We start from the raw sequence: 26,765 nt of genomic DNA, 5'->3' as shown, positions 1-26,765 counted from the left end.
TAAATTAAAATTTATTTATCAGAATTTTCAAAATCTAAAAGAACTTGTAGCATTTCTTCATCAGGAATTTCATCCGTCAAAGTGTCTGAAAATGATTCGTCAAACTCAACAATATCTACACATTCAATTAATTCCATATCTAGTGTTTCATCAAAAAAATCTGCCATGGTATCTCCTTCATGTTCTTCATGATTTGTTTCATCTATAGGATCAATATACACCACAGAATAAGTTGCCTCAATAAACGTTGCTGTTATTTGAAAGAAGATGTTGGTAGGCTCCCCTTTTTCATTCATCATTTTATGGTAATGTACTATTAAAAGAAACAGAAACAGCGCTTAGGAAGAGTGAGATAGGGCAGGGAAAAACTATTAAATTCTATTAGAAGAGTCACTACTGTGTAAATCTCACACCAGAAATTGAACACAAAAATTTCCTCACAAAACTACCTCAGACACTATAGTCACAAAATGGCCGTGTTTACCTGGACAGTGTATAGTATCAAGCAAGAATTAGAAATATAAAGCACTGCATCTGATGTTGCCCTACTCAATCCATAAGTTTAACAGAAAAACATTAAATAACTAACAGAAAACATTTTTCCTATTAACTTAAAGTGAACAACAGAGTTCTCCTTACAAATTAACAACTCACCTTCTAGAAAACTGTTGAACAGTAAATTCTGTCTCAATCTCACACCTCAGAAGTAAACCTCAAACACTAAAATCTCAAAATGGCTGTGTTTCCCTCTCATTTTTCATACATATTCAAATACCCAGCCAATCACATTTTATCACACACAAAATCAAAACCAAAGTAACATTTTAATTGGTTCAAATCATCAACACTTTCAAACTCACATAATCTTCAACCTACCCCCAATGCTCTCTACCAATTACCATACTAACTCTCCACAAAACACCCACTTAAACCCAAAGGTGAAAGAGTCATCACTCAATGTTGTACTCAACCAACATCAAAACACTGAAACTTGTTATTTTAATGTATTTCTTTTTTGTCTTTTTGAGCCGCAGTCCGCACACGGTGCGCGGACCCCGCGATTTTTAAAAACATTTTTTTTTCAACCTTTGAGGTCCTTTACAGACCCCATGACAAAACCTTGGGGGCTCAGGAATCTCTACCCTGCCTCCTTGTCAACCATTACACTTCTGTTTACAACCACTATCATCTGCCACAAAAACAAGATGACGGACAACACTTCCTCATTTCGACTGACTGGAATGTTGACAGACATCCAACAGCCAATCAAAATTCCGTGCGCGCGCGCTAAGGTCCGCGCACGTGCAAGGACAGTGCAAGGATGGTGCAAGCCCATGCGTGCACCGTGTCCCACCGATAGATATATAATTTAGAAAAAAGTCGATTTTCTCAACAATTACTGAGGGGATTTTCACCAAATATACAATAGGCACTTCTGCATACCAGACTCTACCATTTTGCCAAGTTTGCAGTAATTCCATTCAGCCGTTCAGGCTGTAGCTGTGTCTAAAGGTCCTATGGAAAATTGCATTGGACTCAATTTCACATTACATTTTTTCAAAAACTACTGGAGGGATTTACACCAAACATACAAAAGGCACTGCTGCAGACCAGTCCCTACCATTTGCCAAATCTGGTGTAATTCTGTTCAGCCGTTCGAGCTGTAGCCTTGTCAGAATGTCCCTATGGAAATTAACATGGGGAAAACACGTTTTGGGACCCCCCTTTTTTCTCACCCCCGCTTGACGAGCGCAGCGAGGCAAATTTAAGGAAAATTACAGGCAGATACCTCAATCGGCGCAAAGTTATTCCCAATAGAATGTTCGGAATTTCCTATGGTAACCAGGTCCTAACTATATATACCTACTGGCTAACGCCAGTAGGTAATATATATATATATATATATATATTCACTGAAAAAACCATAGGTTAGAGACCATATATAGTTAGCTGGACATTTTATTGACATAAAACCAATGAAACTCCATATATAGTTAGTTGCACTAACTATATATCGCGCACCCGCAATCCACTGCTGATGATGTCACATATTACATCATTCATGACATGGTCAGTGACATCACTGATGACATCACTGATGACATCTCAAATGACATCACTGACCACATCACTGATGACATCTCAAATGAAATCACTGATGACATCATCTAGTGTCTGTGTGTTTTTGTAAAGTTTAAATATGTTTTACATATTGAAGAATGAGTGGATGTATGGAAGACTGAGTGTGTGTGTGGCTGGCTGGGAGGTGTGTGACTCTGTGCATATCAATGTGTACTTGTATCAGTGATTGTATAAGAGAGTAAGTATGTGTTAGTATATGTGTGAAAAGTATGGTGTTCTGTGTTTAACTGTATAGATGAGGAAATCGAAGTGTGATTGATTCTTCACAGGACTGACTAGGTGTATGAGTGCATATGATAGTCTTGTAATAATGAGTGACTGTATGTATGAGTGATTGTATGGGTGAATGAGTGAATGTGTGTGTAGACGTAGGAATCAGTGAGTGCGTATGTAGTAACTGGTATTGGTGTGTCATGATGTCATCAGTGATGTCATTTGAGATGTCATCAGTGATGTCATCAGTGATGTCACTGAAGTATGGTGTTCTGTGTTTAACTGTATAGATGAGGAAATGGAAGTGTGATTGATTCTTTACAGGACTGACTAGATGTGTGAGTAACTCCATGGATGAGTGGCAGTGTGTGAGTGTCTGCATAGGTGTATGAGTGCATATGATAGTGTTGTAATAATGAGTGACTGTATGTATGAGTGATTGTATGGGTGAATGAGTGAATGTGTGTGTAGACGTAGGAATCAGTGAGTGCGTATGTAGTAACTGGTATTGGTGTGTCATGATGTCATCAGTGAGGTCATTTGAGATGTCATCAGTGATTTCATTTGAGATGTCATCAGTGATGTCATCAGTGATGTCACTGACCATGTCATGAATGATGTAATATGTGACATCATCAGCAGTGGATTGCGGGTGCGCGATATATAGTTAGTGCAACTAAGTATATATGGAGTTTCATTGGTTTTATGTCAATAAAATGTCCAGCTAACTATATATGGTCTCTAACCTATGGTTTTTTCAGTGAATTTTCAAGGTTTTGTAAATGCAAATTCCTAACTATATATGGTCTATAACCTATGGTTTTTTCAGTGAATGTCATTGGTTTTTTAAAAGCTAATATCTATAGCTGTAAAATATATTCTTTATTACGTGACGTATCACGTAGCCACGTGAGACGCCTCATGACGCGTCGCATAACCGTGACGTATCGGCTCTGCAGCGCAAACAAAACCCATAACGTAAGCGTGCCGGAGCACGCTTACAGATATATATATTTTTTTTAACCTTAATTAGACAAAATCCACACGTGCACATATCTTGAGGCCTTGCAAAGGCACATCAAACAAACAGTCCCTACAATTTTGTCAAGTTTGCTGGAAATCTATTCCCTTAATTTTTTTTTTACTGTTGCTCTTGGTTTTCCCCTTGTTACGCTTACCGGGACGCTACCCGGTACGCGAACCGGACGCTCCAAAAACACAAGATGGCGGACTCCCGTTACGCTGCCGGTTAGCTGCCCGGTTCGCGTACCGGGAAGCGCCTCTACTATCCCCCTCATCAATCCTAGGGGGTCAGGAGGGGTTTACCTTGCCCCCTTTCCTTCATTTCCTCCTTCTTTTTTCACCACATCTTGTCTCTCGAACCTACCGAGAGACAAGATGGCGGCCGCTCCGGACTGTTTACAATGTTGACAGCTACGCTGCCGGTTAGCTGCCCGGTTAGCTGCCCGGTTAGCTGCCCGGTGAGCTGCCCGGTTCGCGTACCGGGACGCGCCTCTACGGCGTAAAATCGCAAAATTTTTTTTATTTTTTTTTGCCCCGCGGGGCACTTTAATATCCCCCTCATCAATCCTAGGGGGTCAGGAGTGGTCTTCCTTGCCCCCTTTCCTTCATTTCCCCCTTCATTTTTCACCACATCTTGTCTCTCGATCGTACCGAGAGACAAGATGGCGGCCGCTCCGGACTGTTTAGAATGTTGACAGACACCGGAGAGCCAATCAGCTTCACTTCGCGAAGTTCCGTTACGCGTCAGGTACGCAAACCGGGGCGCTAACCGGAGCGCTGTCACAGATATATATATTTTTTTAAACGTTAATTTCTCAAAATCCACTGGAGCACATATATTGAGACATAGCAAAGGCACGTCGGGCAAACCATATCTACAATTTTGCCAAGTTTCATGTAAATCTATTCAGCCGTTCGAGCTAAAAGTGAGTCCAACCGCCCTATGGAAAAATGCATGGGAAAAACGTGTTTTGGGACCCCCCTTGTTTCTCGGCCCCCCCCTGACGAAACCCCCCCAAATTTTCAGGGGCTGCTCAGAAACGAAATGTGCCATTTCCCTGAAAATTTCAGCCAATTCCGTCCACAAACGCCAAAGTTATTAGACATAGAATTTTCAGAAATCCCATAGAGAAAAAATCCTAACTATATATACCCACTGGCTATCGCCAGTAGGTAATATACATATATAAACATATATAATCTGCATATCTATATAAATATAAATGCATGCATACATATACATATATGCATACATATACATGTTATTTACATGAAAGTTTTAAAAACACTAATAAAAGCAAAGCTAAAAAGCCACCTCATTACAAACAGAATGGCTTTAACTTAAACGAGGGCGAGATCTATTGCATTTTCAATGCTTGTTTACTTTGGTTCTATCAAGAAGGCATTCAGATGTTTCACACATTTGCCATAAATTGTGAATGTTAGCACTCTAGTTGCTCATTAGATCACTGTAGTAAAGCTAGTGCTCACCAGGGAAGTCTGCTGCTAATCATGGTTTGCAGCCATTTTCCCGCATTTTTTATCCCGCAGACTTTCAGTCCGCATACCATTATCCCGCAAGGTCATGTACCTCGCATACCATTATCCCGCATTTTTTCAAAACGCATGTGCATTTATCGCGCATGCCTTTACAAAGAATTACGTTTTAAAGGCATGTATGGTAAATGCATTTGCGTTGTGAAAACCACGATGACGAGAGAGGTAAGTGGGTTTGTGTTAATTTTTTCGTGGGTTAGTGATTGTGTAGTGTAGTGTAGTGTTGTGTAGTGTAGTGTTGTGTTAGTGTAGTGTAGAGTTGTGGTGGTTGTTTAGTGTAGGGTCATGCTGGGGGTAGTGTTTTAGGGTTTAGGGTTGTGTTGTAGTGTTTGCGTAGTGTAGGGTCATGCTGGGGGTAGTGTTTTAGGGTTTAGGGTAGTGTTGTAGTGTTTGCGTAGTGTAGGGTCATGCTGGGGGTAGTGTTTTAGGGTTTAGGGTTGTGTTGTAGTGTTTGCGTAGTGTAGGGTCATGCTGGGGCTAGTGTTTTAGGGTTTAGGGTAGTTTTGTAGTGTTTGCGTAGTGTAGGGTCATGCTGGGCGTAGTGTTTTAGGGTTTAGGATAGTGTTGTAGTGTTTGCGTAGTGTAGGGTCATGCTGGGGGTAGTGTTTTAGGGTTTTGGGTAGTGTTGTAGTGTTTGCGTAGTGTAGGGTCATGCTGGGGTGTAGTATTTTAGGGTTTAGGGTAGTGTTGTAGTGTTTGTGTAGTGTAGGGTCATGCTGGGGGTAGTGTTTTAGGGTTTTGGGTAGTGTTGTAGTGTTTGCGTAGTATAGGGTCATGCTGGGGGTAGTGTTTTAGGGTTTTGGGTAGTGTTGTAGTGTTTGCGTAGTGTAGGGTCATGCTGGGGTGTAGTGTTTTAGGGTTTTGGGTAGTGTTGTAGTGTTTGCGTAGTGTAGGGTCATGCTGGGGGTAGTGTTTTAGGGTTTTGGGTAGTGTTGTAGTGTTTGCGTAGTGTAGGGTCATGCTGGGGGTAGTGTTTTAGGGTTTAGAGTAGTGTTGTAGTGTTTGCGTAGTGTAGGGTCATGCTGGGGGTAGTGTTTTAGGGTTTAGGGTAGTGTTGTAGTGTTTGCGTAGTGTAGGGTCATGCTGGGGGTAGTGTTTTAGGGTTTAGGGTAGTGTTGTAGTGTTTGCGTAGTGTAGGGTCATGCTGGTGGTAGTGTTTTAGGGTTTAGGGTAGTGTTGCAGTGTTTGCGTAGTGTAGGGTCATGCTGGGGTGTAGTGTTTTAGGGTTTTGGGTAGTGTTGTAGTGTTTGCGTAGTGTAGGGTCATGCTGGGGGTAGTGTTTTAGGGTTTAGGGTAGTGTTGTAGTGTTTGCGTAGTGTAGGGTCATGCTGGGGTGTAGTGTTTTAGGGTTTTGGGTAGTGTTGTAGTGTTTGCGTAGTGTAGGGTCATGCTGGGGGTAGTGTTTTAGGGTTTAGGGTAGTGTTGTAGTGTTTGCGTAGTGTAGGGTCATGCTGGGGGTAGTGTTTTAGGGTTTAGGGTTGTGTTGTAGTGTTTGCGTAGTGTAGGGTCATGCTGGGGGTAGTGTTTTAGGGTTTAGGGTTGTGTTGTAGTGTTTGTGTAGTGTAGGGTCATGCTGGGGGTAGTGTTTTAGGGTTTAGGGTAGTGTTGTAGTGTTTGCGTAGTGTAGGGTCATGCTGGGGTGTAGTGTTTTAGGGTTTTGGGTAATGTTGTAGTGTTTGCGTAGTGTAGGGTCATGCTGGGGGTAGTGTTTTAGGGTTTAGGGTAGTGTTGTACTGTTTGTGTAGTGTAGGGTCATGCTGGGGGTAGTGTTTTAGGGTTTAGGGTAGTTTAGTTGTTTAGTGTATGCTAAACAACTAAAAGTTTTCGCTATTTTAATTTGCGGCCTAATAGTACATGCAGGATTTTTTTTGCGGACTGATGGTATGCGGGATTTCGTCATATATTCGCTAATCATACTTTCTATGGCAAAATGAACCCCCTCATTTTGTTCCTTTTTAAATTAAATGTTTTAAGAGTTACCACTTTATTCCAATCAAGATGGCTTCAGGTGTGCCATACCTTTGTAATAAGTAGGACTGTTAGCACTCTAGTTGTTCTTTAGACCACTCTGGGACATTCTGTCATTGGGCTATAGTTGGGCTACATCTGGCTGATATTTGGGCTACATTTGTTTTTTTTGTCTCTGGTGGCCATCTTTGGGCTACATTGGGCTACATTGGGCTACATTGGGCTACATTTGGGCTCCAACATATATATAGCCCAATGTAGCCCAATATATATTTTTCAAAGTTAATTTTTGTAAAAACCACTGGAGCCTATATCTTGAGACATAGCAAAGGCACATCGGGCTACCAGTCCCTACAATTTTGCCAAGTTTGGTGTAAATCCATTCAGCCGTTCAGGCTAAAAGTGAGGCCAACCGCCCTATGGAAAATTGCATGGGAAAAACACGTTTTGGGACCCCCCTTTTTTCTCGGCCCCCCCTTGACGAAACCCCCCCAAATTTTCAGGGGCTGCTCAGAAACTAAATGTTCCATTTTCCTGAAAATTTCAGCCAATTCTGTCCTCAAACGCCAAAGTTATTCGACATAGAATTTTCAAAAATCCCATAGGAAAAAAATCCTAACTATATATACCTACTGGCTATCGCCAGTAGGTAATATATATATATATATTCACTGAAAAAACCATAGGTTATAGACCATATATAGTTAGGAATTAGCATTTACAAAACCTTATTTTACTCACACAAAACCATTGAAATTCGCATATATAGTTAGTTGCACTAACTATATATCGCGCACCCGCAATCCACTGCTGATGATCTCACATATTACATCATTCATGACATGGTCAGTGACATCACTGATGACATCACTGATGACATCTCAAATGACATCACTGATGACATCACTGATGACATCTCAAATGACATCACTGATGACATCACTGATGACATCTCAAATGACATCACTGATGACATTACTGATAACATCTCATTTGACATTACTGATCACATCACTCCAAATAGGATTAAAACAAGGTGTATCATATTGAATAAGATTAAAACATGTGGAATGACAGAGAGAAAAAAGCAGAAAGAAGAAAAGAAGAAGTGATAGAAAAAGAATAATTGAAGCAGCAAAAAAATTAAAATAAGATAGTGTGCATGCACTACAGAGAGAAAGCATAAAGAACAACTTGTAAAAGAGTGAAGAGACAGTGACAGTTTGTGTTACAGAAACGAACTGAGTGAAAAGGAGTGAGGAACTGTGAGAACAGAGGGACTGACAAAAGGAGTGAAAGGAGTAGAGTAAGTAAGTAATTGAAAAGGAATGAGGGGAAAAAGCAAAGGAAGGAAACTGAGGGTTAAGGAAATGAAGCAGAGGAAGTAATAGAAGTTGAATGTGATAGAGATGTAAGGGAAAAAGTACTAAATACTTACTTTATAGTTGTTGTTAACTCCATCACTTATAATTTTTTTACTTTCAATCTGTGAAAGAAAGAACAAAAATATGAAAAATATTAAATATTAAATAAGGTAGTAAAAGACAAGTGAGCATGAGACAAGATGAGTACAAATTTAAAATCACAATACAAAATATAGAATTAATTATGCATGTTAAATGGTTTATTTTTGCTGTTCTCAGAATATATCAAATTTCACTAAAAACAGTGAGTTGAAGGTATTCATCATATAACAGCGGGGAAAAAAACACAATCAAAATGATTGTGTTTAAAAAACCCATATAATATAACAAATCAGAACTCATCAAAAGTACACTTACTTTCCATGACGTCGAATGATATGCGAGGAACAGCTTATACTCTGTTGTGCTCTAAAAAAATCTGTGCCCGCCACTTTCTGAAAGAAAAGCTCTTTCTTTCTGAGTAATATGTTAGAAACAATAAATGACTTTTTGCTCTCTACCACACTTCTCCTCACGGCCAAATCGTGTTAGAGGCAATTTAATCTCTTCAAATTCCTCAAAGCAAATACCGTCATTTTCTTTTTCCCCGACTTTCAGAAAGAAAACGTCCAAAATCACTTTCACAATCTTGTACTAATAATATCTCCCCTTCTAGTTTACTCATGTTGCACATTTCCTATAACATTGATACCACTTACTATGAGGCACACTTACACTACCTCTATGACTTTTCCAATTTTTTCATTCTCTTCATCTCAGTTACTAACAAAGCAATTTTAAACAACAGAGTAAATCATATCAACTCTTTGAATCATTATAGACCAGCTATGTATCTCTATGACTCCTTTACATTTTTATTTATTATGATCACTCTAATTCACAAAGCAATTTAAAACACCAGACTAAAATTTATCAACTGCTCCAATCTTCGTAGGCCACTTTCCTTCCCTAAAATTTTGTTTTTAAAATCACTAGGTAAGAATTTTTTAAGTCAAACGGTAAATGTTTTTTGAAAGTTAAAACAGAATCATTGCAAATCTGGAAACCAGCCGTTTCCAGATTTTAAATAAACTGTGTAATGTCCTGAAGTTGTTGAAGGACCGTCATGATATATAATTGCTGCAGTTACAAAAGTCCTTCCTGATATTGACAACTGCGAAGCCACAAAATTTTTAATTCAAGTTGTCAATTTAGTTCCATCAGACCTACATCGTTGGAACATTAAAATGACATACTGGCCATAACTTCGTATAAATAATGTAGACAGCATTGCAGACTTACATTGGCTACACTCCATGTTTTGATCGGCTGCTTTTACTAGCTTATGAAAGGATACTGATTTACTGTCAGGCAAAGTTAAACATATAAATCTTTCTGAGTCTACACTAGTAGTACATGATAGCCTACAGTTCTCGCAGTCATGCTGCCATTGATAAGAAAGGTCAAACAGATAATCTACATCTACACCTTCATCTTGCAAAACATTGATCACAATCTGTTCTTTTAAAGTTTCTAGAGAAAAGACAACATTAACCACTACATTAGCATAGCAGTTGACACCAGAACTATTTTCAAATTGAAAACCAACAACATCTTCAACAGAATTCATTTTCTTTCTGCTTACAATTTTGGGTTCATCGACTTTTTGTCTTTTTTCTACAACCTCCCTACTATTGGTGACATTTCTTTGTTTTCCGGCCTACCACATGTTTCTCAAACAAAGGATATTGAGGCAAATGTGGCGCATACTCTCTTCTTAACCTATTGTATTCCTTAACACAATCTAGATCCGCACAAATGTTTGTGACATCACACTCAATCAAGTACAATCCCGATAAAGTTCTGACTCGTGACAATGCTACATAAGCCATACCCTCTTTGAACACAGAGCTGCCAATATTCACCAAAGCACTGTCTACACTTAAACCTTGTGTTTTATGGATTGTCACCGCATATGCCAAGCAAACAGGAAACTGCTTATGGCGAACATATAAGTCTTTTACAAGCAAAAACCTAGCAGAGCAACGACCAATTAGCTGTACTTCCTCAATGCCATCAAATTAAATTTGTAAAAATTCAATTCCATCTCTATTTCTGTATTTCTCAAAATCAACAACATTACCCATTGATCCATTTACCAGACCTCTTTCAACATGTAAATTCCTTCTCAAAATGATACCGCAATTTAAGCACACATTCAGAGTCTTTTCAAAACCAGCAGTTTTAGATATGGTCTTCTTTAATGAATCCAATTTAGATTTCAAATTCTCAGACAAAATAATTGTTGCTCCCATATGCTCTATTCTGTCAATGGCTTCCAGTTTCACAATCTCTTGGTTTTCTAAATTCAAAATGTTGTTGTTGAAGATGGAACATTCTGCAAGAGTTGGCATCAAACATATTCCAGATTTCTTCTCAGTAATTTTCTGAAAAATATTCTCTGGCAGAACGTCTTCTTCTGGATACAAATTTGACAGTAATCGTGCATGTAAAGCTTCTTTCCCACGCTCGGTCACTTTCCCTATTCTAACATCTTGTAGAATATTCTTATAATCTTCATCCTTCGCCTGACGCATATTTTCACGCAGCTCAGCATAATTGAAGTTTAACCATATGTTAACGTTGCCAATGCTCCCTAGGCACTTCCTGGTATCTTCATGCGTAAGCAGTTTAAGCACTGGTTGTCCTTTCACTGGTGTCAGCTGCAGAAGATCACCGAAAACAATGATGTGTTTGCCACCAAATAACACATCATACTCTGTTTTAAGAACTTCCTGCATTCTCAAATGCACAAAGGCAAGCATGACATTGGAAGCCATGCTTACTTCGTCAATGATAAGAAGTTTGATCTTCTTCAGGACTCTAGATACTTCACAACAAGCATCTCCAGATAACTTGTGGTATTGTAATTTGTTATCATGCTCCACTGGCAGCATCAGTAGCCGATGCAAAGTAATACCTTTAATGTTATGTGCTGCCAGTCCAGTTGGAGCGGTGACAACACAAGACAGCAATGACTCAGTCCTTTTCTGCAGATAACATGAAATTGCTTTAATGAGGAAACTTTTTCCAGTTCCTGCTTCTCCACTCACGTACAGTCGGACAGGCTTCAACGACGTACATGAGCACTCTTTCTTCTCATGACTTAATCCATGATCAATTTGGTTGGTAACTTCGTCATATATTTTCCTCTGCTCAACGTTGAGTTGTCTTTCCAAATCTTCTAAGTTAACCGCATCCTCCTGAGCATGTGCCATGACTCTTTCCACTTCAATCATGGCAGTGGCAGCTTCATTTTCGATAACTGGTCCTCCTAGTGGATCCTGACTCAATGAAACAGAACTCTGACTGTCCTGAGAACTGTCTCTAGCAATCTCGGCTGCAATTGTTGCTTCCTGCTCGATTTCTGCATTCAACATTTCTAGATATTTTGGAAAAACAGGACATTCTATGGACTCCTTGGCTGCATTGAAAGAGTCTTCATAACAGAGGAAATCTCCAAGCAGTTCCTCTTCTGCACGCCAAGGCTTGAAAAGTTGCAAAAGAGCGAAATAGAAAAACTCTTTTCTTTCTGGAGATTCGCAACTCAATTTTCGATGATTTACCAATTGACATTTTCTTTGCTTGACCAGACATTCCTCACTTCCAATTACAGCATACACTCCTTTATCAATATCTTCTTTGATGTTCCTCTTGAATATGAAATTTTGTAGAACCTCATACAGACAAACATTCTCCAGGTGACTGCTTCTATTTGTATATTATGTTTCCAACATGTTGGTCTTCAAAATATCTGTACTGCTTGGCTCCTTCTCCGCCAAATACTCAATTTCCCGTGCAGGTTTCAGAACTCGATTACGCGTTGCAGCAAGACCAAGACTCGCCCAAATGATACTCCTAGATTTGGCATAGAGACTTGCTGAAGATAACCGGTCAGAACATTCGTAAGCATCTTCAGACTGAAACTGTACAACTTCTTGCTGAGGCTCTTTTCATGGGAAATGTCCTCCCACATATCCTTCAGTTCTGTCTTTTCTTTTTTTGTGATGTAAGACGTCACATACCGAGCCACAGCCATACAGTTATCAGCCACAAACTGTATATCCATGTTAGCATTCCACATGGACAAAATCACTGAGTTGTAGTTGTTGATGTACTTGGACTATTCGTTTCTTTTCAAATTTTATGTATTTTTGGGTGATTTCCTCGTCACATTATGTCGCAGCGAAGACATCAAATTGTTCACTCTTCCTTTAGATATCACCGATCGTGGAAATCCAAAACGACATTTTGTGTAGTACTTGTTCTTGTTTCTGAATTTACGACAACAGTACTTTCCACAACGATGGCTTTGAAACCGTAAAACTTGTTCTCTTAGACTTTTGTTTTCCTTTGTCTTTGGAACAGCACATGTAGAATACTTTTCTATGAAACTCATCACTAAGTCATCTGGATCTGTTCAAAATTTGGGTGCATCTTTGATCCATAGCAGCATATGTATATGAGGAGCACCTCTTGCTTGATACTCCTTTCTCCAGAAGAAATCCAACACCTCTCCAAGAGGTGGATTTTTCTTGTTCATGATGAAAGACATCATAGCTTCAAATCTATGATTGAATTACCTGCATACATTCACTGGATCCAAAGAGCACAGTTCTCCGGGTGTCTTGAATTCAATATTTTCAATGTTTCCATTTGTCTCTCGTAGAAATTCAAGTAAGTCTTCCCAGCCATACTCAGCACAGCTGAGAGTGAGGAACCATGTGGGAGTTCCTAAGTTCCTCAGGAACCTAGGATCTTCTCCATACAATCGTAAGGTCCGGTATTCAGAAGCAGGAATTTGATGAGGTCGCTCATCATATCGTCCTCCTCGACCTGTGGGAAATAACTGTGGAAAACACAGAGTTTCCAAACTTTCCTCCCAAACACTAATGGGACTCCCTTTGGCTTGTTTCATTTGAAACAACTCAATAGCATTCCCCATGACTTCCTTGGAATGCAAAGGATGAACACTATAATGTTCATATATTTCTTCATTTTTAGAGGCTTCTACTTTCTCAATTTGTCCAGCACACAAATCGCTGTCCTCTTCTTCACTTACTTCCTCTTCTGCAACACATACATTCTTGTAGTACTCATTGTTTTTTATCAAATACAATGTTGCTTTTTTGACTTTCCTAACATCCACTTTCTTACTCTTTGTCGGAACCCCATTAACTAGGATAACCAGAGGTTCCTCTTCCACTTTCTCAACTCCAATTGTATTAATGTTTTTCTTCAAATCTAAAGGCAAATAAACAACTCTTCCCTTTAATCCTCTCTGTAAATCTGATGGAGGCAATTTCCCTGTCTTTGGCTCCATTCGTACAATAGCCTGAAAGGGATGGACACTTTGAATCAAATAGATTCATAAGTATTTAAATCCTTCAATTCAGAAGGAATGTCAACCAATTCCAGATTATTATGAACCGCTCTAGCAGGCATCCGGTTTTGGTTTAATTTGTTAAAAAAATAAGTACACATACATTGGTCCGATCCCAAATCAAAACAATTTTCTACCATCAAGTATGTGGCAAAATCCTTCCATTCACTATTGTTTTCCATTTCACTTTTTGCATATAAATCCACTAACTTAGTCTGACTCTCATAATAAGTCCGTCGACAACACACACAAGTGAAATTAGGCCTCTCACTTGATTTCACCTGAAAGATGGAAATTTCCATGTGAAACTTATCTATATTAGAAATCTGTACACTCTCTTCCACATTACCTTCTTCTACTGGGTCAATTTCAACATTGTTCTCTTTACTAGCAAAGTAACAGAACTCAATTTCTTCACAAATATTCTTCACATGAAGTTCGGAACCATGCAAAAGAGCACTGCTTAATTGTTTAAGCATAATTGCTGGATTCTTAGCATAACACAACATTCTCACTAATTTCCTCACTTTATTATGATGCACTGCTAGCATCCTGAAATGATGAAAAACACTCTGGCATACTCTCCTGGAAAGACAAGCCAGTGAATGACCATGCAAACCTGTCACTTCTCTCACTCTGCAAGGATCTAATTCTTGCAACAACTTCATTTTCTGTTTTAAAAATTTTTCGTCTGCAAATTCTTTTTAAAAATGATTTCATTTTCTTAACCGGAGCTTTTTTGGCGACTTGACATCTTTTTATGGTAGAGGACTGCTGCAAATGTTTACCAAGGTGGGGTGTAAGTCAGCACACATGGGGGCGTATTTACAAGAACCTTGCACCAGGGGGATGTGACTTGAAATGGCCAAGCACACATGACGGCATATTTACAAGGACCTTGCACCAGGGGGAAGTGACTTAAAATTGCCAAGCACACATGAGGGCGTATTTACAAGGCCCTTGCACCAGGGGAAAGTGACTTAAAATGGCCAAGCACGCATGGGGGTGTATTTACAAGGCCCTTGCACCACTTATGCGTCACCTTTAACATTTACAATGTGGAGCACCATGGGGCAAAAACGGCACAGATGCATCACGCATCTGTACCGCAAAAGCGGCGCATTGCAGGAGTCACGTCGCAAGCGCGACATGACTCCTGCAATGCACAGGGGCGAGCCATATATTGCATGGTGCGTCACTCCTTACGCCTGATTCAGAAATGCCATAAAGCTGACTCAGTGAAATCTTGTAGATTTCACTGCGTTAGTTTTACAGGGCTTTCATGCGAGGGAACGGCCACCCTGCGACAGAATGGCCACATGAAACCTGACGCAGGTTTCATGTGGCGCAGGGCTTTACAGCGTGACACATCTGCCTAGATGCGTCACGTTGTAAATATGTCGCAACATGGTGCATATTTTGCGCCGCCGCTGCATCACAAAAGTGACGCAACGGCAGCGCAAAAGAGGCGCACGGCCATCATAAATCTGCCCCTAACATTTTAAATGATTGGTTCAGGATACCGATAAGGTGTGGCCTATCCAGAGGTTTGTTTGAGGTGAGGCCTACTCAGGGTTGCAGATAAAATTTAGGCGTGTTGATGAGTACAGAGGAGATAATACATGTGCAGGCCTGCAGATGAAGTGAGTCATGTCCACTGCACTCTTGAACAAAGGCCATACCTCCTCTGTCTCTCTGGACAGGCCTAAACCTCATCTGCACAATGTGATTAGTAATGTTAGGAAACACAGGTGATGTAATTGAAAAACGTGCAAATATTTTTGTTCATTTCACAATCACATCAACTGTGTTTCCTCAGCTTAGGTATCTCATTGTGCAGATGTAGTCTAGCATATCCAAGAGTACGCAGAAGGTGAGGACTGTATGCAGCAGTGCAATGTACATAACTCACCTCCTTTGGCAAGTACAGAAGCCTCAGCATATCCATGTCCCCTAAACAGTCCTAAATGTATATCATTATTATCATAGTGACTATGAAACTCTAGCAGTACATATTGTGAAACCTAAATGTCTTAAAGTAATGATGTTTTAACCGACAAACAAGCAAGGTATTCTCCCAGATTGATGGTGAAAAGTGAAATATTTATTTAATGAAGCAGACACCATTTTGTCCTTCTCATAAATGTAAAAAGCATTTCTTTTTAAAAAAAAAAGATTTTCTAGTCATAATTTGAAATCACAGCACAGCTCCTATGTACAAACACACCTTGTCAGTACTAATACTTCACATTATCTCCAATTACAGTTTGTCAAAGAAGCAAAATCTTTTTGTAAAACATAATGCAAACACTTGACACAAAACAACATTTTAAATGCATTTTCAGGTCATAATTTGGAAAAACGTCACAGCTCCTTTGTACAAGTACACCCTGTCCGTACTTAAATTTGCCTAGCACACATGGGGGCGTATTTACAAGGACCTTGCACCACGGGGAAATGACTTAAATTTGGCAAGTACTCATGAGGGCGTATTTACAAGGACCTTGCACCACCTTTAAAGTCACTTTTAATGTGGGGAAAATGGCGTGAATGTGGCTCATAGGCCTTGTAAATATGCCCCATGCTGACTATGTAACTCTTGCAGAACATATTGTGAAACCTAAATGACTTCAAGAAACAAGTTTTTAAACCGACAAACAAGCAAATTATTCTCCCATATTCATGGTGGAAAGTGAAATATTTATTTAAAGAAACACACACCATTTTGTCCTTCTCATAAATGTAAAAAGCATTTCTTTTTTTTAAAAAAAAACGATTTTCTGGTCATAATTTGAAAACACAGCACAGCTCCTATGTACAAGCACACCTTGTCAGTACTAATACTTCACATTATCTCCAATTACAATTTGTAAAAGAAGCAAAATCTTTTTGGAAAACATAATGAAAACACTTGACACAAAACAACATTTTAAATGCACAGCTGGCTTCCTTATTTTCTCCATAAACTATACTAGTCTCTATCTAAATTAAATGAATCTTTTCTCACCTTAGCAAATGCTTTTTGAATTTCAAAACAGTCTCAGAAACACACCAATTTTTCTTTAGCAGAGCAAAGGGTATGCACTCCAGAGGCTGCAACCAACAAAGGCACAGAAATTCTGAAATTCATCACACATATCTCTCATGTCACCCAATCAAAACTCTTCCCTCACTTTTTTCAAATCAACACCCTTTCCCCCTCTGCCCTTTCTGCCTTTTTTCCATAGCAACTACCTCCTGAAAGACCTCTCATGTTTACAAGTTCACACAACAATGTTTCAAATGAACTCTGAACTCTCAGTACACCTGCTAATCCACTGCAATGTTTCTTAAAATCAAAGAACACATCCATGCACCCTAACTTTCTGTTTTCAGCAATGGAAATCCACCAACCACTGCTAGTGAATAATTAGCACTAAAACTCCACAGTTTTATTTCTTTACAAACTCCTACTGTTTCAACTGCCATTTCATTCCCACACTTCATCTGACTGCAGCAGAACCTCCTCTCACCATGTTTTCTGTCTGGATTCTTGGACATAGCTACATCCACTGGGCTCACAGGTATGCTGATAACAGAAATTTACACAACCTCAATTTACATAATGTGGAAATCAAATGGATTGGGCAGAGAGGATTGAGATGTCACTAATTGATACCATTGGTGAAAACCTTTTTGCATTTGCCAAACCCTGACCTCTTAATAGTGCACTGTGGAGGAAATGACCTAGGCACTTTGACTGGGGTAGGTCTGGAAATGCTTTTAAAGGACACCTTTGAGCAATTGATGGCACTTTTTCCTCAAACTGCCTTGATGTATTCAAATATATGCCAAAGACAGAAATGGAGGTGGTCCAATCAATTTTGTCCACAAATTGAGAAAGCGAGGACGCGTGTAAATAAGTCTGTTTCAGCTTACATGAGAGACCATGGAATGGGCTCCATCTACAACAATAACTTGCGTTACTACATGCAAGATATCTACAGAGGAGATGGTGTGCACTTCTCAGATGAGGGAAACAGAGTTTTCATACAAAATTTAAGACTATGTATTGCTACCTACTTATAAGTACCTAGAACTTACACAGAACCCAAAAGCTCTTTTCAGAGCTACCTTAACTATGATTACTCTTTGAAAATTTCGAATGCACCTTTTTTCACTAATTTTCACTTATGTTCGCTTCCTGGTTCGCTACCCGGTTCGCGGACCGGCAGCTAACCGCGCGAAAAATTCACATTTTTTTTTACACATATGAGCCTCCTCAGCCACCCTCAGAAAACCTAGGGGGTCAGGATACGTCTCCCGTGCCCCCTTATACCCATTTCCCACATTGTTTTTCCTCCATCTTGTGATTAAATTCGACCGAAACACAAAATGGCGAACTCCCGATACGCTATCCGGAACGCTACCCGGTTCACATACCGGGTAGCGCGTCTCCCGCGAAAAAACCAAAACTTTTATTTTTTTTATTGTTTGCCCCACGGGTCCCTTTAATAGCCCCCACATCATTCCTAGGGGGTCAGGAGGGGTCTACCTTGCCCCCTTTCATTAATTTCCCCCTTCATTTTTCTCCACCTCTTGTCTCTCGATCCTACCGAGAGACAAGATGCCGGCCGTTCCGGACTGTTTAGAATGTTGACAGACACAGGAGAGCCAATCAGCTTCACTTCGCGAAGTTCCGTTACGCGTCAGGTACGCGAACCGGGACGCTAACCGGGACGCTGTCACAGATATATATATTTTTTAAAACGTTAATTTCTAAAAATCCACTGGAGCACATATATTGAGACATAGCAAAGGCACGTCGGGCAAACCATATCTACAATTTTGCCAAGTTTCGTGTAAATCCATTCAGCCGTTCGAGCTAAAAGTGAGTCCAACCGCCCTATGGAAAAATAATGGGAAAAACGTGTTTTGGGTCCCCCCTTTTTTCTCGGCCGCCCCTTGACGAAACCCCCCAAAATTTTCAGGGGCTGCTCAGAAACAAAATGTGCCATTTTCCTGAAAATTCCGTCCACAAACGCCAAAGTTATTCAACATAGAATTTTCAGAAATCCCATAGGGAAAAAATCCTAACTATATATACCTACTGGCGACCACCAGTAGGTAGTTATAGTTAGGACCTAGTTTAAATCCGCAACATTCTATTTGGAATAAGTTTGGCGCCGGTAGATGAATGTTCATGAAATTCTCCAAGAACATGGGGCGCTCCGCTCCTATCCTGGAAGTTTTGGGGTGATTTGTGAAGGTCGGGGCAAGAAAAAAGGGGGTCCCAAAATGTGTTTCACGCATGCAATTTTCCATAGGGACCTTTAAGTGAGGCTACAGCCCGAACTGCTGAACGGAAAGATGGCTGCCAACACTTCCTGGTTTGGAGTATTGACATGCAGAACAATAAGGAGCCAAGAGGGAAGAACGAGTAAAGTAGGGATAGCCCTCCACTCAATTTACAACAATACAAAAAGATCCCAGTACCCTGGACATGGATTAGTGTTCATCTAATGGGGCATATTTGTGCGCTGGGAGACATTTAATTGGGTCCCTAGTCACTATCCTACTCAATATTGAGTTAGGTATTTGTCTTCAACAGCAATGCTAAGCTACCAGCCTTTTTAATTCATCAGTATACACCATAACTAATAATAAATTTGTAATTTTGGTGTGACTGCTGATTTCAATCACTTTTTGTGTTCCATACCAAGGAGTGCTTTCTTGGATGGTTTGTCTTGCACCTGTCTTCTTTGCGCAATACACAAATGGTTTTGCGTGTGGACACTTTATTTTCGAAGAGGAATGGCGACCGATGATGATAAAGGGGCAAGAAACTGGTAAACATCTGCCAAGGGCCCCAAGGGTGTTCTCCCTTGAGGTGCCTTCCTCTTCACTTTACATTTTCTATTGTTATTTGCTATGAATGTGTGATCACTTACTTTCTTAGGTGGTTTTTTCGAGTTGAAAGCTGATTTGGACTCTCCCTTCCCCCTTTTTTAAGGTTAAAACAATAATTTGTCTTGGACGGATAGGCATTGTTGAAGACAAATACCTAACTCAATATTGAGTAGGATAGTGACTAGGGACCCAATTAAATGTCTCCCAGCACACAAATATGCCCCATTAGATGAACACTAATCCATGTCCAGGGTACTGGGATCTTTTTGTATTGTTGTAAATTGAGTGGAGGGCTATCCCTACTTTACTCGTTCTTCCCTCTTGGCTCCTTATTGTTCTGCATGTCAATACTCCAAACCAGGAAGTGTTGGCAGCCATCTTGTGTCTCGGTAGAACAGAGGTACAAGAAAACTGAAAAAAAGTGCGCTAAAGACGGAAAGGGGGAAGGGTAGAAACACCGTGACCCCTAGGCCTGCTCAGGGGGTCCCACAAGGACCCCCAAGGCCCAAAAAATCATGTGATACGCGTACCGCGTGAATAATACATAAAAACCCAAAGCCTGCTCTATTGTTAATTAGCCAAGTCTACAAGTTTATTGTAGTGGGGGGTCAGAGGGGCCCCCCAGCCCTAGGATCCACAACACCCGGGGCATAATTTTTTTTAAAATAAAAAAAAGTTGTGTAGGGGTAAAGCCCCCCCACACACCCCATCGACTGCCACCTCCCTGGGGTATTAAATGTTAAAAATAGGGGGTCTGTGATGCACTCCCCAGCCCCAGGGAACACATCCCCAGGGGTATTTGAGTTTTGGGAGGGGGCCGCGCGGCCCCCCCCACTGGAGCCTTGTGGTGCCCCTGGGGACTGCCACCTCCCAGGGCCGGCTCCTGCTGTGTCCTGGTGTGCCTACCCCCGGGACACTGCAGGAGCCGTTTGCTATGGTAGGGCGGGAGCTTGGCTCCCAAAAACCAAAGACGATTGCTTTTCTACATGGGGAGCAGCATGTTAGCTGCTCCCTATGCAGAAAAGCAATGCCGACTCCCGAAGGACACGGGGAGCTGGCAGGGACCGTGGGGGCATTGGGGACCTCCACACGGTCCCCAACAGAGAGGGCCAGCCCCAGGGGATGGGCAAGAAGTGGCCCGGGAGGGGGGCCATGCGGCCACCCCTCATCAAATATTTTTTTTCATTTTTTTAATTAAAAAAAAAGGAGGTAGGCTTGCTCCGGGGGATGGGGTCCCGAGGGCCAGCAGTGGCTCCGGAGGGGGGCCACACGGCCCCCTTCCCCCCCAACTGTTTTTTTTTTTTCAATGAGGCAGAGCCCCAGGGGATTGGGTCTCCGGGGCTTAAAGAAGCCTCAGGAGGGGGCCACACAGCCTCCCTCCCTATATTTTTATAACTTCTGGTGTGTACGCGTTCGCTACGCGTACCGTGCGACGTATGATGCCTGGTTTCTAAGGCGTCCCGTACGCGTACCTAAGCAAGAAAAAGAAAAATATTTTTCAGATATTTATCAAGTTTATGTGTTTAGATGTTGGGTAGTTCTAAAAAGAGCACGTGTGTTTATTGGGAGATTTTTGTACCTACAAGTGTCGCAGGGATTCCGTGCTCAGGCAGAACTGTGCATAGAGGCTTGGAACCTCAGTGAATAAGGGTGTGCCAAAACTCACTTTAGTACCCAAAAATACCCAACCAGACTAGCAATCAGTGTGTCATTGGTCATCATAAACTCCCAATGCTTAGACAAACCAGAACATGGACTTAGTACACCTCAGGTAACATGGAACACATGAACACTCTTTCGTTATACAATCATTTCAATCCAGAACAAGGAGTAAAAGAGGACACGTGCATATTTGAAATGTTTATTCACTAATGCAGTGTTCTCAAACGCAGTATCTTAGCTAATACAAGCAAACATATTAAAAGAAACAAAGTAATCAACTTAGTCACTAGTCCATAGAACACAAACGCTGAAAGCATGTTATTATGCTAAAATGAATAGGGTTTAACAAAACCTAATTCTCACCCTCCCTAGCTAGTATATTATAGTATATCTAAGAAGGTCTCTTTGGGTTTTAGCAGAGCGGCCCCATACCTCAAGATCCTAGTGGTAAGGGATCACATCATCAGCAACCAGCGCTTCTGCATGCGAAGCACCATCAAGTGTGTTTGTATGCTCTCATGCAAAGCAATATAAAACGCGCCTAAAGCCAGAACTTGGCTGCAACTGCATGTATGTTATTTCTAGGAACGTGCTAAGATCAGTGCTCACAACAACCACTGTGTTGAGATATCCTTGAAGGTTTCAGCACTCACTGTACAGACACAGCTCGCTAAGCAAGGCTGATATCAGTGTAACAACATATTATTCTCGTATGAATCAAAAACATTCTACTAGGCTCAAAGCTAAAGCAACAACTATGTGTCATGTGCAAAAGCAGCAGAAAGGTAAAATGGTGTTTAAACTCCTAAAAAGCTCATGCTAACTTAACACAGCATACGGGCTAGATTTATCTAAATGACACAAGTAAGTACCAATGCAGAGTCTAAAGTTCATGAGGAAGACTCTGATCCCTTCATCTGTAAAATGTACACCATCTCTCCTATATATGCCATGCATATTGAAACGCAGATTGTTGTTGTAAATTGACCCCATTCTACAGTCACGGAGAAAAGCACATGCACTCTTGTATGTACTTGCCCACTTGTTTTTTATACCCTCAATTCCCCAGTCTGTATCTTTACACTTCCACCAAACACTCTGTGACTGCTGTTGCACTATTGTAGTAACCCATTTAGCAGTATGTGCTTATCCATTCACTGTGCTAAAATAAAAACTCTCCTTGCAGAACTGTAATAATTCAGTCAGTACCCAAATACTATTGCAGCAAAGTAGGCCTTAGGGCATGGACTGCTTCAAACCCCTATATACTATGCATGCAGTCTTCTATGCACCTACAAACTTGTGTTTTATACCTTCAATTCCCCGGTCTGTATCCTTACACTTCCACCAAACACTCTGTCAGTGCTGTTTCAGGATTGTAGTGAGCCATTCAGCAGTATGTGCTTATCTATGCACTGTGCTAAAATTGAAGCAGATATAAATTCAGTCAGGGACTCTCCTTGCAGAACTGTAATCATTCCGTCAGTACCAAAGTTCTCATGCAGCAAACTAGGCCTTAGGGCATGGACTGCTTCAAACCCCTATACACTATGCATGCAGTCTTCTATACACCTGAAAACTTGTCTTTTATACCTTCAATTCCCCAGTTTGTATCCTTACACTACAACCAAACATTCTGTCACTGCTGTTTCAGTGTTGTAGTGACCCTTTCAGCAGTATGTGCTTATCCATTCCCTGTGCTAAAAATGAAGCACTTATAAATTCAGTCAGGCACTCTCCTTGCAGAACTGTAATCATTTAGTCAGTACCCAAGTACTCATGCAGCAAAGTAGGCCTTAGGGCATGGACTGCTTCAAACCCTTATACACTATGCATGCAGTCTTCTATGCACCTGCAAACCTGTCTTTTATACCTTCAATTCCCTAGTCTGTCTCCTTACACTTCCACCAAACACTCTGTCACTGCTGTTTCAGTATTGTAGTGAGCCTCTCAGCAGTATGTGCTTATCCATTCACTGTGCTAAAACGGAAGCTGTTATAAATTCAGTCAGGCACTCTCCTTGTAAAACTGAAAACATTCAGTCAGTACCCAGTACTCATGCCGCAAAGTAGGCCTTAGGGCATGGACTGCTTGAAATCCCTATGCAGTATGCATGCAGTCTTGTATCTACATGCACACTTGTCTTTTATACCTTCTATTCTCCAGTCTGTATCCTAACACTTCCACCAAACACTCTGTCACTACTGCTTCAGTATTGTATTGACCCTTTCCGCAGTAAGTGCTTATCCATTCACTGTGCTAAAAGTGAAGCACTTACAAATTCAGTCAGGCACTCTCCTTGTAAAACTGAAAACATTCAGTCAGTACCCAGTACTCATGCCGCAAAGTAGGCCTTAGGGCATGGACTGCTTCAAACCCCTCTTCATTATGCATGCAGTCTTCTATGCACCTACAAACTTTTCTTTTATACCTTCAATTCCCCAGTCTGAGTCTGTATCCTTACACTTCCACCAAACACCCTGGCCCTGCTGTTTCAGTATTGTAGTGAATAATCATGAGGTTGGGATGCACACCAGATACTCCATCTTGTACTAGTTAATCCATTTGTAGTTCAGTATGCGTGCAGCTCGGTGGAGGTGTCTTGCCCAATTGGCACCACTGGATAAATCGAAATGAGAAATTGGGGCATATCTGTGCCCCAAACCAAACGCACTGCAAAATGTGCCGCATTGGCAGTAATTATTTCCTGGTAAATCATTTGTAATTCGTTTTGTACTTAATTTAGTTCATCTGTGTTTCACTTCTTCATTTCATTCTGTAAATACTTTTTTCCACTCAATTGCATGCGCCTTTTTTCTAAACTTCTATTGTTCTGACTGTGCCACTTCGGACCTCTTGTAAGAACATGAATGATGCTGAATTCTTTCAAAAGCAGTGTTTATTAAAATCTAACCCAATGCATTTCAGGTAATAGAATGCGCTTCGTCAGGGGTCACTGCCAAAGAAAGTATAAAAACGCACGTCTTTCTCTTCATTAACTGAAATCAGTTAATGAAGAGAAAGACGGGCGTTTTTATAAACACTGCTTTTGAAAGAATTCTGCACATTTCGCAGTGCATTTGGTTTGGGGCACAGATATGCCCCAATTTCTCATTTCAGTATTGTAGTGAGCCATTCAGCAGTATGTGTTTATCTATGCACTGTGCTAAAACTGAAGCACTTATAAATTCAGTCAGGCACTCTGCTTGCAGAACTGTAATCATTCAGTCAGTACCCAAGTTCTTATGCAGCAAAGTAGGACGTAGGGCATGGACTGCTTCAAACCCCTATACACTATGCATGTAGTCTTCTATCCACCTCCAAACTTGTCTTTTGTACCTTCAATTCCCCAGTCTGTATCCTTACAATTCCACCACTCTGTCACTGCTGTTTCAGTATTGTAGTGACCCTGTCAGCATTATGTGGTTATCCATTCACTGTGCTAAAAGTGACGCACTTATAAATTCAGTCAGCCACTCTCCTCGCAGAACTGTAATCATTTACTTAGTACTCAAGTACTGATGCAGGAAAGTATGCCTTAGGACATGCACTGCTTCAAACCTCCATGCATTATGCATGAAGTCTTGCGTCAAACTGCTCACTTGTGTTTCACACCTTCCATTCCCCAGTCTGTATCCTTACACGTTCACCAAGCACTCTGTCACTGCTGTTGCACTGTTGTAATGACTCATTCATCAGTGTGTAGTTATCCATTCACTGCATTAAAACAATAAGGGGCAGATTTACAATAACTGATGCATCCCCAGGGATATGTAATTTATTTTGCACCATGCCACCGCCACCATGGATGTGCCGCATTTAGAATGCGGCGCACCATGGGGCAAAAATGGCACAGATGTGTGACGCATCTGTGCCGTAAAGGCGGCGCATTGCTGGAGTTGCGTCGCAAGCGCTACGCAGCTCCAGAAATGCTCTGGGGTCCTTATGCTCAAAATGCTGTGTCAATCCTTACACCTGCTTCAAGCAGGCACAGGTTTTTGATGCAGCATGGGCCCAAAAGTGACTGAGTGAAATCTTGTAGATTTCACTCAGCCACTTTTAGGAGGCGTTGCAGCGCCGGAACGCACCCCCTGGGCAGGAATGCCTCCTTCTGGCGCAGGGCTGTACAACGTGATGCATCTCCCAGATGCATCACGTTGTAAATATCCCGCACCATGGCCCATCTTTTGCGCCACCGCTGCGTCACAAAAGTGACGCAACGGCGGCTAAAAGAGGTGCCCCTAACACTTACAAATTCCCCCAGGCATTTTTACCAGCAGTGCAAAGGGAAGCATAGACTTGTAACATATTTATGTACATATGTTACATTCAAATGCTTTGGAAGCACTACAGAATACTGTAAGCAAACATCTTATAGACTTATGCTGTAGTACTTCCTTATAGTTCTGCACTTTCACATTCATCATACACTACTAATGTATTCTTTCATTCATTTATGCACTACACATTCATTCCAAAAAACTTTTACACACTATTATACTAATGTAGCTTTTTTTTGACCAGTGAAGTTAGTTCTTAAAATAACTTTTTTTTGTGGTAGTTTTTTTTTGGGTCGTTTTTGAACAGTTTTTTATTATTTGTTTATCTTTTTTTAAAGGTAAAAAAGGAACTGTGCGGACAAAAAAGCTTCCAACGGGAACAAATAAACAACAAAAAATTAACGGCGGGAGCAACTGTGCTCCTGTTTGCGCCTGCAAATCAAATCAATTAAGTGTTCCCCCTAGCACAATGCCTCTTTACAAAATTTACCCAGTCTCCAAAATCGGGACGGATGTCTGGATGAGGACTGGATGGTGCTGCTGAAGTGCTTGCAACAGCTGGTGGAGGGTCGTCCCGCAACCTATCACATGAAGCTCCCGCATAATTGCGAGGATGAAGAGTCTTCACGTGTCGAACCATGCTGGCGGTTCCAAATGAATATTTTTTGGTTGGATCTCCTCTTGAAAGTGTGGGCCCACACACCTTGCAGGTGACCTTGGCAGCATCCACCTTCTTTTCTCCATCTGAAAATGTGAAAAATTTCCAGATTAAAGTTTCTTTCCTTTTTGGCCGTACATCCTCAACCAGAAATTCCTCTTCTGAAGAGTGTTCAGAAGTATCTTCTTCCTGATGTGCAGCCATTTAAAGTTGTCTAAAACACAGCAGCTTCAGAAAATAGATTGTTCTTCAGTAAAAGTCAAAGAAGAATGATTAAAATGGTTGGGGTCTTTCAACAGTTGGAATAGGAAGTATTATGAACCAATCAAGTCTGTTGTTTTGAAGTCACATGGCGTGCGCGTACGGTACGCTTATGATGTGCGTGCGTACAACGTACCCCTGTATTTTCGTAATTGCTTTTAAAAGTAATATACGCTTATTAAAAGTAAATAAAAACAATTTTCATGATTATCTCAGATAATGTCTTGCCTTAATATTTACATTAAATACATAGATATATCTTTTTA

This window comes from Lissotriton vulgaris, chromosome 1_1 (assembly GCF_964263255.1).
Source record: "Lissotriton vulgaris chromosome 1_1, aLisVul1.2, whole genome shotgun sequence".
In the NCBI taxonomy this organism is placed as follows: domain Eukaryota; kingdom Metazoa; phylum Chordata; class Amphibia; order Caudata; family Salamandridae; genus Lissotriton; species Lissotriton vulgaris.
Note: the sequence above shows the minus strand (reverse complement) of the source record.